This window comes from Crocodylus porosus, unplaced genomic scaffold (genome assembly GCF_001723895.1).
Source record: "Crocodylus porosus isolate Cpor-Errol unplaced genomic scaffold, CroPor_comp1, whole genome shotgun sequence".
Lineage (NCBI taxonomy): Eukaryota > Metazoa > Chordata > Crocodylia > Crocodylidae > Crocodylus > Crocodylus porosus.
The window spans coordinates 11473779-11490752 of NW_017728949.1; the positions used below are offsets into that span (position 1 = coordinate 11473779).

Consider the following 16974-nt stretch of genomic DNA (forward strand, 5'->3'; position numbering starts at 1 on the left):
CAGAAATAAATCACTTATTTTCAAGAGGGAAAACTTACAAAGCAAAGATGAGAATTATCTTTAGGGATGGTATACATAACATGAACACTAAAGGCCCATTAAGGGTGTAGCATAGTGAGTTATGAAGGAAACTAATTAATACTATTTTGTTGGAACAAAGATAAAGTGTTATTTAGTCGGGTGCTTTTCAGCTCATTTAAATTAGTTAATGTTTTAGCACAGTATCCTTGGTAGGGGCTCATTGAATTGACTCATTTGAATTGAATTGTAAATCTCATTTATGTAGTGTTACTTTTCCCCCCTGAATTTCTTTTAATTAAAGATGTTGCTGTCTGGAATCAATGGCTGTCCTCACACTGGTTCATTTTTTGAAACATTTTTCGTGATCTCACATTCAGTAGTTATGGCACGTAAGTAGAAGAAAACAAACATCATAATGCCAGCTGTCTATACAACTGTAAATTAACCAATCAGTGCATCTTTAAGATTGTCAGTAAAATTTTATGGCAGTCAGTGAGTGCCAGCCACTTTACTGCTTTTCTAAATACTGTCATTTAGATATATTTTTCCATATAAGGATATTTGATTTTGATATATATAAACAAGGATTTCTAGTGTTAAAATTTTAACATCAAACAGAAACATTACAATATTTACAAGAAGCATTAGCAATGCCAGCCACACCCTAGGAGATGGAGAACTCTTCATTTCAGTGGCAATACATCTTGCATGCATTAAAAATTATTGTTTCCGATTTAATATATTCAGCACCCTCTATCCCAAGTAATTTCTGAGTAACAAACTGTAATCAAGATGAGTAGTATTCACAGTGTTGGCCCTGTGGGATAGATGAATGGTGCAGGGCTGGTCTGGGGTCTGGATTAGTCCCCACACCACCCCTACCCGACTGGAATCTGGCTCCAGAGTCCCACACTGCTCCCACCTGGTTCCTGAGCACCAGGCTGGGGCCTGTGGGGCTCCCCTGGATTTGGCCTCCACCTAAGGGTTGAGCACCCCTGATCTAGATCCAGGTAGATGACTTCATTGGGAATTATGTGTGCACAGCAGTCTCCTATACACTTCATCACCACTGAAATGTAGCCATTTCTGGATTGGATGGTGGAAATTACTGTATTTATTTGCTCAATACAACCCCCTGAATAAGACATATGCTCTGTTTTCAGAAGGCGGAATGAAGAAAATATTTTTTCATAGTCCTACCTGCAGTGGCACCAGTTTACCTAATATGCCTTCCCCCTCTCTCCCGCTGGCCAAATTGTACTGAGTCTCATAATCAACACCACTCCTCCTCCCTTTGCAGCTTTGCCAGTAGTTACGGTCAATTCAGCAGTGTCTGGAAGAGGGTTAAACCTATAACAAGTTAAACCTGCAGCAGGTAGAGAGACCATGACAATGGCACTTCACCCCTACTCCATGGGTGCATCTACATGAGATGCTTAAAAGCGAATTAGCATAGTTTACTGTGAAGTAAGCACATGGGTCTTCAAGTGCACATGATTACTTCACAGTAAAATGCCCTAATCCCAAGTAAATTTGCTACCTGCAACTGCAAGTAGCAAATTTACTTGGCATTAGTAATGGTGCCTTAAGGCTCATGTAGACACCTGCCTGGGAGATAAATCTGCACCTGGTCAGCCATCCATGAGGTGGCGGGAGATAGCTGTCTGCTCCTGGAAGCCACCTGCTGCTGGGATGGGCTCAACCACAGGAGCCCAGGTGGGAACCATGTACCACTGCCCTGACAGCAAGGAGCTCCAAGCCCCCTGGTCCTAGATCGCAATCACAGAGTGGGGGCTGGGAGATCCTTATCCCATTGCAATTGGGAAGCAGGGGCCTGGGAGATAAGGGTCTTCTAGCCCGAGCCCTGTGGCTGTGGGGCTCCGACTGGGAGATGATCATTGAGTCGATGCTGTGAGCATCTGGCTGGTGGGGGCTGGGGAGCTTGTTCCCCACCCAGCCCCATGAGCATGGAGCCGGGGGCGGGGGGGCGGTAATAGGCTAGGGAACTTGTCCACTCCCCTCCAGCTCCACAAGCATGGAGTTAGATGGGGAACAAGCTCCCCAGCCTGTTCCCTGCAAAGCTCCATGCCAGTGGAGCTGGGCAGGGAACAAGCTCCCCAGCCTGCACTCCACGATCACACTTGAAATCACAGAGCAGGGTCTAGGAGCTCCCTGCATGGTGACAGTTTCCTACCCAGCCTGGAGCTGGCTGGGACCTGCCAGTGACTGGAACAGTTCCCAGCCAGCCCCAGGCCACACAGGGAAGCACATGCAGCCTGCAGGTGTCTGGGAACTGTTCCAGTCAGGGGCAATCCTCAGGTCTGGGCTGCATGTGCAGACTTCCACACACAGCCCAGGGCTGGCTAGGAACTGTCACAGTCAGAGGGAGGTCCCAACCCTGTGTCTTGAACAGGCTGGTACCTGCCCCTCCCCTGCAGCTCTTTCCAAGTCCTCTGCCAGTGATCAGGAGCCAGGACCAGGAGTTCCCTGCTGCCATGGCAGGGGAACATTATTCTCCCCCACCCCACGCCCCCTGCAGCAGCCCCCTGGGGCTCCCTGCCAGGTTCTGGGCTAGCACCTAGGGGAAGCCTGGTGCTGCAGGGAAATGGAAGCAAATCTTCTCCCTAATCCCAGCATGTGTAGACCCAAACCCCTTACTGTGCAGTATTTTACTGCATAGTAAATCTGGGCTGGAGTAAATGTATGTCTAGATGTGCCTCATGAGTGTTTTCTCTTGGGTGAGCCAGTGCCAAGCACAGCCCTCTACCACCATTCTGTTACAGAAATCATTTTCCTCACTGAAGACACTTTTGCATGACTTTATGAAACAAGGTGTGTGGTACATGAATAAATATGGTAATAGGAAAAGAAAAAAACTATGCAATAGTGAAAGAGAACAGAACTGTTAGCAAATGGCATATATGCAAATTTTGAAACATAAATAATTCGATCTGATGTTTTAATATCCATACAAAGTGGAAAAGTTGTACTATAAAGCCTTACCTTAAAGTGTCTGTAAATCTACTTGGAACATAATTCATTTAATCTTATCTCATCTAGATGAAGGACAGGTATTATGTTTTTCATGAGAGTATAGATATTTCAAATATTAATTTAAATTATTAATCTGTCATAGTGCATGCTTTACGTATACTTTCATCATTTCATAATGTATATCCGTTACATTTCTGTAGTCCCATGTCAGTATATATTCTGTTATTTTTGTAGAACATATTGTATTTCATTGCATTTTAGTAGAATACATAAAACTTGCACTTGTTTTATAAATTCCATTTTTAAATCCTTTTTATTTTATACTATAATGTATTTCATATCTAGTTTTATAATAGTGCAATTAATCTTTAAGATTTGTAATGTTTATACTTATTTGAAACTCATTTTGCTGTAGGCAAACTGTCCTCAAACATACTTTCTACATGAATAACAGCAAGACATTTTGTACTGTTGTAGCTTTATTCATTATTTATAAACAATAATCACACCAAACAATTATATTCATGAAACATATTACACAGTAATGTTACAACATTATTATATACCAGCTCAAAATCAGAACGGTAGGTCCCAGTATCAGATGTGGGGCATTATTGTGACAGACATAGGAAATTATGCTGCGGTGAGAAAAACAACAAAAAAAGAGAATGATAGTAGCTTAAAGAAGATTAGAAACAAAGACACAGAGATCAACATTCTAAAGGCAAAAACTAGGAACAATAAATGCTAGATAATGTGTACTCCAGCGATGTGATCGACTACTGTAAAAGATATACAGAACTCCAAAGTAATTTTTTTTCAAGTAAAATTCAGGGAATTATTTTTAACTAATGCATTTTAAAATGTATTTAAGATTTTAAAGCCTAGCCTATATTTTGTAATGTTTCTGATTTTAAACTTTCTTTTAAACCCCCCCCCCCCCCCCAATCATTTATAAAAGCAAATAAGATGCTGGTGATTTTTAGAATCTTTGAAGAAGTATTAAGAAATATCGTTACTTCCCGAAGTACAGGAAATGTCAACATATTTCAAAGCTATATAACTAAATTTATGAACACAAATTTAGTGTTCATAATGTAGTTATGAAAACTGAATTTGTGTTCATAATTTAGTTCAAGGCTGTTTCAGTTTACAACATTGTCAGAACTAAAAATCTTACACAGCTGTGTTTTTATTTTGGATCTCTAGTAAAATTTACAATAAATGCCAGGTCACTCACTTAACAGGCGCAAAGGAGGGGAGGTGTTTGTTTATTTTTTGGGGTTGGAGTTGGGGTTTTTTTTGCTATTTGTAGCATACGCTGAAATTTATAACATCACATCTTAAAAATGATCCCTTTTAGGGGAATAGTAGCTCCAAATATCTTAATTATAGATGATTAGGGTTAAATCATGTACCTCCTGGCAGTGATAAGCATCGCAACTAGTTCAAAAGCATCATCTACTAGTTCAAGTCTCCCTCATGGACCTCTGGATTTCTTCATGTGCTGCCTCCATGCATGGTTTCAACTCCCTCCAATACTCAGTAAGATGCCACTTAATAAATCTCTGAAATAAATCTCATCTAGCATTTGTTATATAAGTAGTGAGCAGGCACATTAGCTTTTCTATTAGCCAGGCATGACCTTTCACTGCACTAAAAAAATGATATGATATGATCTGGAGTACTGTGTTCAGTTTTGGGCCCCCCACTACAGAAAGAATGTAGGCAAATTGGAGAGAGTCCAGTGGAGGGCAAAAAAATGGTGAGGGGGCTGGGGGACATGACTTATGAGGAGAGGTGGAGGGAACTTGGTTTATTTAGTCTAAAGAAGAGAAGACTGAGGGGGGTTTTAATAGCAGCCTTCAACTGCCTGAACGGGGTTTGAAGGAGGATGGAGCTGGACTGTTCTCAGTGGTGGCAGATGACAGAACAAGGAACAATGGTCTCAAGTTGCAACAAGGGAAATGTAGGTTACGCATTAGGAATAATTTTCTCAATAGGAGGGTAGTAAAAAACTGAAAAAAGTTACCCAGAGAGGTGGTTGAGTCTCCATCCTTGGAGGTTTTTAAGACCCAGGTAGACAAAGTTTTAGTTGGGGTGATCTAGTTGGGATGTTCCTGCTTTGAGCAGGGGGTTGGACTAGATGACCTCCTGATGTCCCTTCCAACCCTAGGGTGAAAAGGTAAAATGTAGGATCGTTCTATCATCATATGCAAAAGTCCTCAGGTAACACTCTATAACATATAGAGTGAACCACAGACCATAAAGATGTGAAACGATATAAAAAACATGTGACTAGGATTCATGCTGGCCAGAACATATGCTGGTATGGGTAAATGCTGGGTATGATTCAATTTATCACATAATTTATCACTGGTGTTTTTAGGATAGCCATCACTGTAGTATCAGAACACTGAATATATTAATTAAGATTTACATAGTTATCTGTAGTAGTGTGCTCTACCTTTCACCTTTTCAAGGCTCATGTAGACTTTTTTCATTTCCCTTTCTTGTAATTATGATTCCTTATCTTTGGTTACTGTCACAAAGCTTTTTATGAAACTGTAGATCTTGCAACATGTTCTGAAAGCGAGTAAGCTTAGGTTCAGCTTTATCCATTCTGTTAGGTTATTCTATACACTGAGACTCTTAAATTTCATATATTTTATCTTTAGTACTTATGGATTTCTTATGGCTAGCTACTTCATTCTAGCCAGCAAGGTACAGCTTCAGAAGTGTGTTGTGACTAGGGAAACAGTGTCTGAGATAATAAGGCTGGCCTACTGAAGGCTCAAAAATTAAGGCTAGAATCTTAAAGTGAATAAAATCAATGAATAGGATGCTAATAAAAGATGTGAAGCATTTATGTGATGTGCAAGGCCATTACTAAGCTTAGGAAGCCGGTGGGATTTTGGGCTGTGAATAAGATTGGTTGACCTGCAGTCAGCAAGCTTGGGTAAATCCATTAGAGAATAGCATAGTCTGTCAATGTATACCCTCAGAAGTGGGTCTACCAGGTATTGTTATTGCTACCCACTTGAGAGCAAAGCAGGTAAGCTGTGCAATATAATAGCATCATGTCTATTATATTTGCATTTCATATGTGGTTTTTTTTATGGCTTTCCTCCATTTTCTGACAGCAGTTAATTTACATTCCACATTTTACTTGAAAAAGGAGCTCTTACGTATAGCAATTTTTTTATTTCAGAATTTAGATAGACTATGTCAGGAGTCTGGACAGCATGCAGACAAATCCAGCTGGCTCTGATACATTGGGTGGGACTTGCTACCAGGCACCTGAGTGCCCTCAACTGGCCCCCATTAAAATAATTGAGTGTGACTGCTGCATATAAGCAGCTGCCGTTCTAGTGCTCTTTGGCGTTCAGCAAGCTAGGTTCTCCTTCTGATTAGCATCAGTGTTCTTGCTGGCTGGTTTCCCAGTCTTGAGTCCTGATCCTTAGTCCTGCTGCCTAGCTCCTGCTTGTACTTTTGACTGGCCTAAACCCTTGCCTTGCTCCGTTTTCTCCAGCTTTTTCCTACATCCATCCCTTGCCCCTGCTATTTGGACATTCTGGTTTGTGACCTCTCCACTTGGGACTTCCCAAGCTTGTGCTCTTAATCTTGAATCCAGCCCCCCAAAATCTGCATTGTGCCACTGACAGAATAGGCTTGGGGGTTGATGGAATCCAACATTATACATAGGGTTGACGGAATGTGATTTTTTAAAAAAAATTACATGGCTAAATTTAATATTTTAAAACATTTATTTGAATTTTATCCTTTGAAATTTTCAGGATTGCACAACATTGGGGTGTTTTCAATTTTTATAGATTTAGTGTGTGTGCACATGCACACACACACATTCACACATGGTGTCCACTGCAGGAGCTAGGAGTCATGCTGGTAAGGCTATACCAGGAGGGATGGATGGAGGGGCAGGGCTGGTAGTGGCCGGGAACCTGGTGCCACTGGCCCCTTGCCCTGTCCAGGTTACAGCTGGGGCAGGGATCAAACTTCTTGGAGCCTGGCCTGTCCCAGCTTCCTCAGGAGTTTGGACCCTGTCCCTTTCATGCAGAGCCCAGGCTGGGCCAGACTCCATGAGAGTTTGGCCCCTGCCCCAATTCTTTTGGCTAGCAGTGCCCCATGGAATAGCATGCCCTTTCCCTTTCCCCACCCAGAGAAGATCAGGACTAATTTCCTTCAGTTCCTTCTTGCCTCCCATGGAACTGAGATGAAAGAGAGACCAGTGTCCACTTGTCTGTGAACTTTCACAACTTTGTTAGTATGTACATGTATTTTAGGATAATATAGTAAGGGCACATCTTTTTTCTTTTAAAGCCTACTGACTTTAAATTAAAAAACAAACACCACCAGGAGCTATCTTGAAACTGATTTAGCCATTGTGATTTTTCCCTTAGGTAATGCAGCTAAGCTTCTCCATAATAGGAACTCTCTGTGTGTTTTTTGTTTTGGAAAGGTGCTCATCCATTTGAGATACAAAATCTTTTATTCTCCCAAAAGGTGAGGAAAGGCCTCCTGAAACTTTTTTCTTGTAGCACTGAATGTTACCTGAGTGGGAAGGCTGGGTCTGCTGGGACACCAGGTCCATGTTAGAAGATGGTGAGAAGAGGAGGAGGTGTCCAAAGACCCTCATTGTCCAAGCTTAGGTCCACTTAAGTGGCTCTGTCAGCTAGCCAGCTACAGCAGGGTAGATGGGATTCCCTGATCTGGCTCATTGCCCAGGTTGCAGTGCTGGTCTTGGAGGGCTGCATGTCCTTGATCACAGTTATACTGTAATCCTTATTGCACTCTTACACAGCATCACACACTACAATGTCAAACATGTTCCCAGACCTGACCATGTTTAAACTGTTTAGACATGGGAGAGTGCCTTGTAGTGGGTGCACATGACCCTGCATACAACCTGCCGTGCAATCGCTGTCCTGTGTTTGCAGAAATGTTGTCTAAGTATCTTGCACTTTGAGCAGCACTGGGTCTAGACAGGTGAATAGGTGTGTAGCGGTACAGAAATCCTGGATTAATTGTAAGGGCTCTGGAGGTTCCCAAAGTGTATGTAAGGTAACATGGGTTCTGCATGGGGCCAGTGGGTTCCTAGGGTCTGGCATTGTTCAGAGGATGCAGAGCATGCCGGCTCTGATGTTGGTCTGAGGTTGGTGGTGAGCACAGAGGGCCTGAAAAGTCCCTGTGCAGACCAGTAAATAGTCACTGAAGCCACCCAGGATTAGACACCTCTAGACAGTAAAATTCTGGGGTCAGGACAGAGTGGCTGGACAGAGTTCCAAAGCAGCCAGGATTGGGGCCAAATCAGTGCACTGTGAAATGCTTGGAGGACTGACTGGTCTGCCAGTCTCATAACACTATCGTGGGAAAACTGTATAGAGGTCCATTGTGATAATGTGGGACAAACTCTTAGTAGCAGAAACATTTGTGGGGATTTCTCCCATTACAAGTGGCAACAACTTCTATGCACTTATGCTTTGTCCCAGACTAAAATATTTTCTCCTCAAAAAAGCCAACGTCTGTCAAAATGGCTTTCAGTTTAGAAACTAGCAAGGTAGTACCCCTAGTAGCCTTGTACCCTTTGCAGCTGTACTGCTTGCTCTGCTCAGAATTTGACATTGCTCAGAAAAATATCATCATGAATACACTTGATATCATCTCATCCCTAGTTAACCGCATACCAACCCCTCAGTACCAGTACTACTGTACTGATAACCCTGTGCTCATCCTAGTGCAGAAGTTTCCAGTGATGATTTTTTGAAAGGTATACTCATTAACAAATGCTTTATTTTAACTGCATATACTTAGCCAACTATTGCTTTCCTTGTCTGTTAAGAATGTTCTTTACCTTGGTACAGATTGTTGGTACTGCTTCAGTACCAGTCAGCTCTTCATCTCTGCTCAAGTGGAATGACTACACATCATATGAAAAATACTTATTTTATTCTTCCTTTCTACCACAAGCACAGACCCCTGTGATCTCAGGGGAACATTCATTTTGGTATGCATTCTTGGCCATCTAATCCATAGACTATGAATGGTGTCTTTGGTGCACAAACATTGAAGATAGCAAGAACACCTAAAGATAAGATTTATTTGAGACAGAAACTGAGATAGTACCCTCAAAAGGCAGATTGTCTGGGAAAAAGATCCACTTGACATCAAGTCTGTGGATGTCTTAAATTAGCAGTTACCATCAAAGTATAGTTATCTCAGTTTGGGACAAGGTGCTGCTGTTGAAACAGTGTCTCTCTCAAGTTCTTCAGCAATCCCTCACAGTTGAGGATGATTGTTTTCCATGACTGTCTTATCTCTCCAAAGATGGCTAGTGAGGCTTATCCAGGATCAACAGACTCTATTGCAGCTTGAACATGTGTTTCCGTGTGCAGTGGGTGGTGCTGGATTCTTGATTTGGTCTGCAACATGCTGTTTCTGCTGCTCCCACCTTTCCATCTCCTGTTGTTGTCATGAGGTTTCAAAGTAGTGAGATCCCTTCAGCAGAGTCTTCCTCCATTTGTTAAGGTCATTGGTGATACTCTCCTAGAAATTGACATTGATGTTGCATTCTTTTAAAGCTGGCCTTGAGGATGTCCCTGAAGAGCTTTCTCTGCCCTCTTCTTGATTGTATGCCTTGACTGAGTCAGACATCCCAGATGACATGGCCAGCCTAATAAAATTGATGTCAGATAATCACCATCTCAATACTTGTGGTGTTTGCTTGCAGAAGGATGCTAAAGTTGGTGCATCTGTCTTCTCACTGGATTTGCAGGAGCAGACTGGATTTGCAGAATCTTCTGCAGACAGCATTGATGGTACCTTCTCCAACAACTTTAGATGTCTCCTGTACATTGTCCATGTCTCCGCTCTGTACAGCAAGGTGGGGATCATGACTGCTTGATAAACTATGAGTTTGGTTTCTCATCTGGTGTTGCAATCTTTGAACACCTGTTTCTTCAGGTATCCAAAGGCTTCATTTGCATATTTGAGGAGATGTTGGATTGCTTCATTGATGTCAGCCTTCTGCAAGAGATGGCTTCCAAGGTATGAGAAATACTCACCATTCTCCAGAGTCTCACTATGGGTCTGGATTACCAGAAATGGGACTGTTTGTTAGGAGGACCTTAGTCTTCTGAATGTTAAGCATCAGTCCCATTGTATTGTATGCCTCAGTAAAAGCATCAATGTTTGCCTAAAGGTCTGCTTCTGAGTGAGCACAGTACAGCATCGTCAGTGTCCTGGAGCTCAATGATTAGATCAGGGTGGTCTTGTTTTTGGCTCAGAATTGGCTGAATTTTAAACAGCTTTCCATCCATTTGGTAGTTTAGCTCCACTCCAGCTGGAAGCTTGTTGGTGGTCAGATGTAGCATTGCAGCAAGAAATATTGAGAAAAACATTGGAGCAATGATGTAGCTTAGCTTAACTTCCATTTTAACCTCAAAGATTACTCAGCAGACAAATCTATCTGGGATAGATCCATTACTGAGAATGACTGCTCACGTACTGCCATGGAGCAGACAGAGAATGGTGACAAATTTCAGTGGGCATTTTTACTTCAGAAAGATCCTCTACAGCATTTCTCAGCTGACAGAGTCAAAAGCTTTCGTAAGGTCAAAGAAGACCATATAGAGAGGCATATGTTATTCCTGGCATTTCTCCTGCAACTAGCAAGCTGTGAAGATCATGTCAGTTGTGCCTGTTGCTTCCCTAAACCCACACTGAGATTCTGGGAGAAGCTCCTCATTAAGTGGAAGGAACCAGTTCAAGAGGGTTCTTGCAATGATCTTTCCTGCTGGACAGCAAGGCAATCCCTCTGTAATTTCCAGTTGAACTTGTCTCCTGTCTTGCAGATTATCACAATCATGGTGTTCCTGAGGCCGTCCGGGATTTCCTCATAATTCCAAATCCTTAAAATGATGGCATGAAGCTGTGATGTGAGCTCCTTTCCTCTCCCACTCTTCAAGATTTCCACGGGGATTCCACCCACTCCAGGTGCCTTGTCAGGACCATTTCTTGAGGCATCAAGATCTAACACCTGGTTTGGTAAAGCTGTTAAGCAGTTATTATGTAAATAGGGTTTCTAGCATGTCCCTCCTGATTACAGTATAACCTCATAAATCCAGTGCTCAGGACTGAGCACCTACTGGAAATTTGAAAATACCAGATTTTTTAAACCAGTGTGGCAGCCACCCGAGAGCAGTGGCCACACGTAGAGCAGTGCTGCAGGGTGGTGAATGGCAGTGGCAACTGCTGTGTGCAGGCTTCCCCCTCCACATCTGGGAAGGTGTCGAGGAGCAGTGGCCAGTCCCAGAGCAGTGGGGGGAAGTGCCAGATTTTTGATAATTCTGGATTTTTGATATCCAGATTTGAGGTTATACTGTATTAAGTCATCACTACTAGCTAGTCACTAAAAGTGGAATCCATCTAATTGAAAAAGAAAACAGTTTTCCTACTGCAGTTCTTTAACATGCATGGACCTATTTTGCTGCTGCTTGGAGTCCTGTTCCTAGGGTGCCCATATATCCTGGATTGTCTGGAACAGTCCCAGATTTTGGTGGCTGGTCTCAGCTGGCTGGTGAAAACTAAAAGGAGTGTCCCTGGCTGAGGGCATGGAGGTAGAGTGGCATGAGCTTTGAAGTAGGAAGCCCTATTAACACTAAATGTTACTTCACAGGTGATTGTTAACACCTGTGAAGTAAAAAACACTTAGTCATTAACGAGCCATTGACTCCCTGCAGCAGTGGGGAGGGAAGAGGGACAGACTGCATCCCATATAGTCACCCTACTTATTCCCCTACTAGATTCTGTATAAACAAAGGAGTTGAAGAATAGTTAGGCCCACTGCTTTTTATAGCTTTGGGAAGGGCAGGAAAGCACCAGGCAGAGATGCAGCTACAATGGACATTTTACTTCAAAAGAATCTGATCTTATGTTCCACACTAGAAGTGGAATCCATGTTAACAACACGCTTCGAAAAACCATAGTTACTGTAGGGTAAGTAACTTTTTTATTATTGTCTTTGCAAAATGTTTTAAAACTATTATTCCCACAGGTTTGCAACACACATCTTTGATGATAAATAATAGTGCATTTTTATGTATCTTAGCAAATTATACTTAAATGTTTGTATACGCTTTGTTGCAAGCCCTATAGGAGTTCTTTAATGTTGATTTTTTTTTTTTTAATGAGGTAGGTGTATGTACAAAATAAGATGGGCAGTGTTTTGTTTTTTATAAATTACTTGGCTCCATTAATTAATGTATCCCTTTGAGAGCTCTTTTTGTGAAAATTACTATAGTGAGCTTCTCCAAGATAAACAATCAAAAATGTTGCAAATTTGCAAGACTTTTGAGACTAACATTCTTTTAATTTATACCAAAGTTTACTAGATTAAATATTATCCATTGATAGAGGAAAATACAAAAGCTCACAAGGGGTATAGTAATGATAATATACATCCGTCTATTTTAATTCTTCCTTTCCATATTGATATAGAACACTCAATATTAAAGAACGTTTTAATAACATTAAGATTTGGGAGCAACTTTATGAAAGATACACAATTCCAGGTATAAGATTTAAAGGGAAATTTTACCCCAAAGTACCAGACAGTGGACAAATAACACTTTTTGGGCCACTTGGCTATATTTTTTCTTTCTGTATATACCTGCCCAAAGGAATCCCCACATAAGCTGTTGGGAAGAAACCAAACATCGTTACTAAATATACTGGCAGAGCTGGTAGCACTAGAGACAGGGCTAAAGAAGGACATCTGGACCCAGAATATAGGCCTACTCATTCAGGAAATTCTTTTTTCCTACCCTCATCAGCAGCATTTTTCAAGATGATCACTGACATGAATTTTTGAACCCATAATAGGCCCAAAACCTTTTTCATGTTCCAGAAAATCTTTTGTTATTGTCTGACAAAAGTTCAGCAGGCTTGATCTCCTTCCTTTACTGCTAAAAAGTTTCTCCTTGCTATGGTGTTCTAATAGGAGTGCTAGATCTTCATTTTCAGCATTCACCTAATCAAATAGCAGCTCTCTCATTATGTCAACTATCAAAAAACATCAAGGAATTGTATCTCTTCAGGTTACCATTTTTCCCGTTAGGCTTGCTAGGATGAAATACCAGTATATTTGGAACTCTGCTTATTGGAGCTACTCTTTTTGCTTTCTAAAAGGCATACTTTTAGGCATTTCCTTTCACTGGATCATCACTCAGACATTTAGGGCATGGACGTCAAACATGTGGTCAGTGGGTTGAATTTGGCCAATGAAGCTATATCATCTGGTATTGGATGCTACCCATGGGTTTTGGAGTAACCCACAGGTAGTACACAGGGCGGGGGTTGCCACATGATCCTGTGTGCTGCATGGGGCTCCTGTTCCAGCTCATGTCCTAGTGCAGCAGAGTGGTTGCTATGAGCAAAAAACCTAAAGTGAAATACCTTTTCCCAAGTAAATAATGATGTCCCTGTATTCTAGAGCTGACCAAAACTTGGAATTTTTGTACTGCAGGAAATCCTACAATTTCCAAATTTATATTAATTTCAGATTAGAAGTTGCTTCTTATTTTCCACAATACTTAACAGCCATGTACATTCCTACTTCTTTGATTACAAGAAGTGCTCCATTTTCCAAAAAAAAGGAAAAAGAGGGGAAAAAAAGAATCATGTAAGTAAAAGAAATGCTCATATGTAAAACACAGTTCCTAAAGAGGTCTTAAAATAAATATATGTATATTTATAAAGTAAGTATTGGCTGCCCAGATATATGATACAATAGTATTTTATGATGGTTCATTTGGAAATTTTAGTCTCTTTTGCAAAGATAGATGTAAACATGTGGTAGAAAGCCAGAAGATGGGTGAAACAGAATTATGATATGGTAGTCTGTTTTGAGATCATTTAAAATAATACCCAACCTTCATTTTTTCCAGTTCTTAATTGAACACTAGAAGTAGTGTGGCTTTGTGCTGTTATATGTTTGACAGTTATTCTTCACCAGTTGATGGAAGACAGATTTGTAGGAGATGAACTGCTGGTATGGTGTACATTTGCATACTGTGCCTTTATTACACAATTGATCTATTACATAGTTTGCATCTTCAGCTTCCTGCTGCTGTAATTATGTCACAGTTGTAGTTTTTCAAATTATTGAAGGAAATACATTGAAAGGAAATATATTCCAAGATTCAAGGGTTATCATCTTCATGGCTCAGCTGTGTACACGTTTATGTAGAGCTAGGGCTTGAGGGGGTGAGTTTAGAAATAGGTGACATGAAGTGTCGTACACTATGAAGTCAAGAAAGAATCAGTTTGGAATTTTGTGTGACAATACTTAATGAACAATTACCGTGTTCCATCAGTTTCCTAATTGATGATCAGGAGCTGAGTTTGGGAAAACCACCATGGCAGCAAGCTGTCTGTCATTACTCTTTTTTATTCTTGAAACTAAACAAAAGGATTGTTCAAACTCATAAATTGAGGGAAATCTTACTTGAAAACCAATGGAGATTTTTAAACATAAAGCTAAAGTATTAATAAAAAATAGAGCTTGTGGCAAACATGAGGCCACAAGGATAAACTTACCCAGAGCAGGGAGCTACCAGAGCCAGCAGGATGCTGTGCTGAGCTGAGAGGGAACTGCAAGTGGAGCCATGGCAGGGAAAAATGCTGCAGCAGAAGAAAAGGAAGAAAAAAGTACAGCGGGTCCAGGAGGAGCCAGGCTCATTTTATGGCAGCGTGCTGGCACCGTTTTGCTGCCTGGCTTCTTGGAACTGGGATAAAAAGCCCTGTGGAGGGCAAACAAGGGGGAGCAGAATTGGTCTCCCCAGTGGGCCCAGAGTGGCCCAGAGCAGACCAGAGCCTCACAGAGGAGAGGTGGTGGCTGCCTCCAGGAAGGGACCTCTGAAAATGAGTTGAGCCCAGGAGGACAGACAGAGTTACCTGAAATGACGTCATGGACTCTAAGCATCTCTGGACAACCTTGGACCAAGTGGGGACCTGAGGACAAAAGGGGAGATGGACATCGGAATTGCGGCAAGTACAGACCAAAGAGGGAAAGAGATCCACCAGGGAGCAAGGTAACTTGAGGTCAGGAAGGAATCTAGGCAAAACCCAATATGGACTTAGGGAACTCGGATGAGGTAACATCCAGGTCCGACTAATATGACCCAACAAACCAAGTTATAAGAACCTATAGCAAAACAGACCAAGGAGACTGGGAAACAACATCTGTGGTTGGTGTTAAGTAGGGTGTAGGGGAGGTGGAGCACCAAATGGAAAGACAGATGGGAAGGTTAAAGGAAGGTACCAGGAAAGGCAGGACAGACTAACTTCCTCCCAACTAAACAAATTTATTCCAGCAAGGCATGGTAGGAGAGTACCCCTGAGAACCTTCCGGAGTCTATCCTCTTTCCAAGCGACGGTGAACCCGGAAAACCCCATACATACCAGACACACTGGTGAATGACATGGGTGATTACAGGGCTGAACTGCAATTTTTATTGTGGTCAGAATAACATTCAAAGAAGAATAGAAAAAATCATTTTAAAGTCACAATCCTACAAATTATTCTGCATAGATAGATCTCTCTGCTTACTTAGGATTCCATTTAATGGAGATAATCTGCAGGTGTTAATCTTTATGGAACAGCTGGAAGGTTCAGGTTTATGGCTTAAAAACAGGTGTTAATTTATAGCTGGCCAAATCATTTCTATAGGCTACATCTACACAAGACACTTACTGCGCATTGGCTTGTTACTACTGCTCAGTAGTTTGTTAGTACTGTGCAGTAGTGTAGTAGAGTACGGACCGTGGTGTTATGCTATTGTGCAGTAGTAACAAGCTACTGTAGTGGAATGGAGTAGTAATGAACTATTGTGCAGTCAGCCAGCACCACCAAAAAGCTATGCAGGGATTCTACTGCGCAGTCATGTAATACTTGGTTATGGAAGCACTAAATGACTTCACAGTAACAACTGCACAGTCAGCATGTCATGTAGACCTAGCAATAGAGTCATTTTTTTCTGGAATGCTGTAAGAATGAAAACACTCAGCAGCTCTATTTCTGTGCCTAGTAGGGTCCCAGAGGGCTGCCACCAGTCCTTCCTGGGAGAAGTTGTGGGAGAAGTGCTCAGAAAATCAAAGAACAGAACAAATAATTTTCCACTAAATAACAGATAAGTCACAAATCTCATGCATTTCTCCTTCCTGATGTCAAAATAGTAAACAAAAATATTAAATAATGTCAGTTATCTCTCAGGAAACTGTCTTAGTTTCATCAGGATTGGAACTAAACTTGTGTACTTGGAGTGCACTGTGAGTGTGTATAAGCATTACATTTCTGCCAGTGGAATCAAAGTTCCACCATGTGACAGGCTCAGGTGATTCAATTGGTATCTGACACTCCCTAGTGATCAAACCTGCCTGCCCATGCTCCCCAGCCTCCCCTTACCTCCTATCTATCAACTGCCATGATTTGATTTTACGGTATTTTAAGTGGGGAGGCTGCCTCCAAAGGCCAGGGTAGCCTCTTCCTGGTTCTACAGCCCTCAAGGCCTCTTTGTCCCACAAACTCCATGGGGTGGGTTTCCCCTTTAAGGCAGCCCTATTTCTGCCTTAAGGGCAATAATTGGCCTCCAGCCACCCCCATAGCCTCACAGAAGTTAGTGTTCAGAGGGAGGCCCTTTGGTCCTGACTCTGCACTCAGTCCCATGCCTTGAACCTTTGTTGTGGCATCCACCCCTCTGGCTTTAGCCCTTTTTCTGTAGCTGGGCCTCTTAGCCCAAAGTCCACTGTCCTGGACCTCAGCTGTTGGGCTCCAGCCCGTCTCCTGCTCTGGGCAATGCCCCTGTCTGTGACCCTCTTTAGAGAACTCTCTACTGGGTGTCTCTCAGGTATCCCTGTGGCTGCCAACCCCCACCCCCCCAC

The 16974-nt window shown here is 42.0% G+C and overlaps 1 protein-coding gene across 2 annotated transcripts in view; it reads left to right on the forward strand.

The window, feature by feature from the left end:
• The window catches only part of SPAG16 (sperm associated antigen 16), a 924455-nt gene that overhangs the window by 233165 nt on the left and 674316 nt on the right, over positions 1-16974 (forward strand). The window lies entirely within an intron of this gene.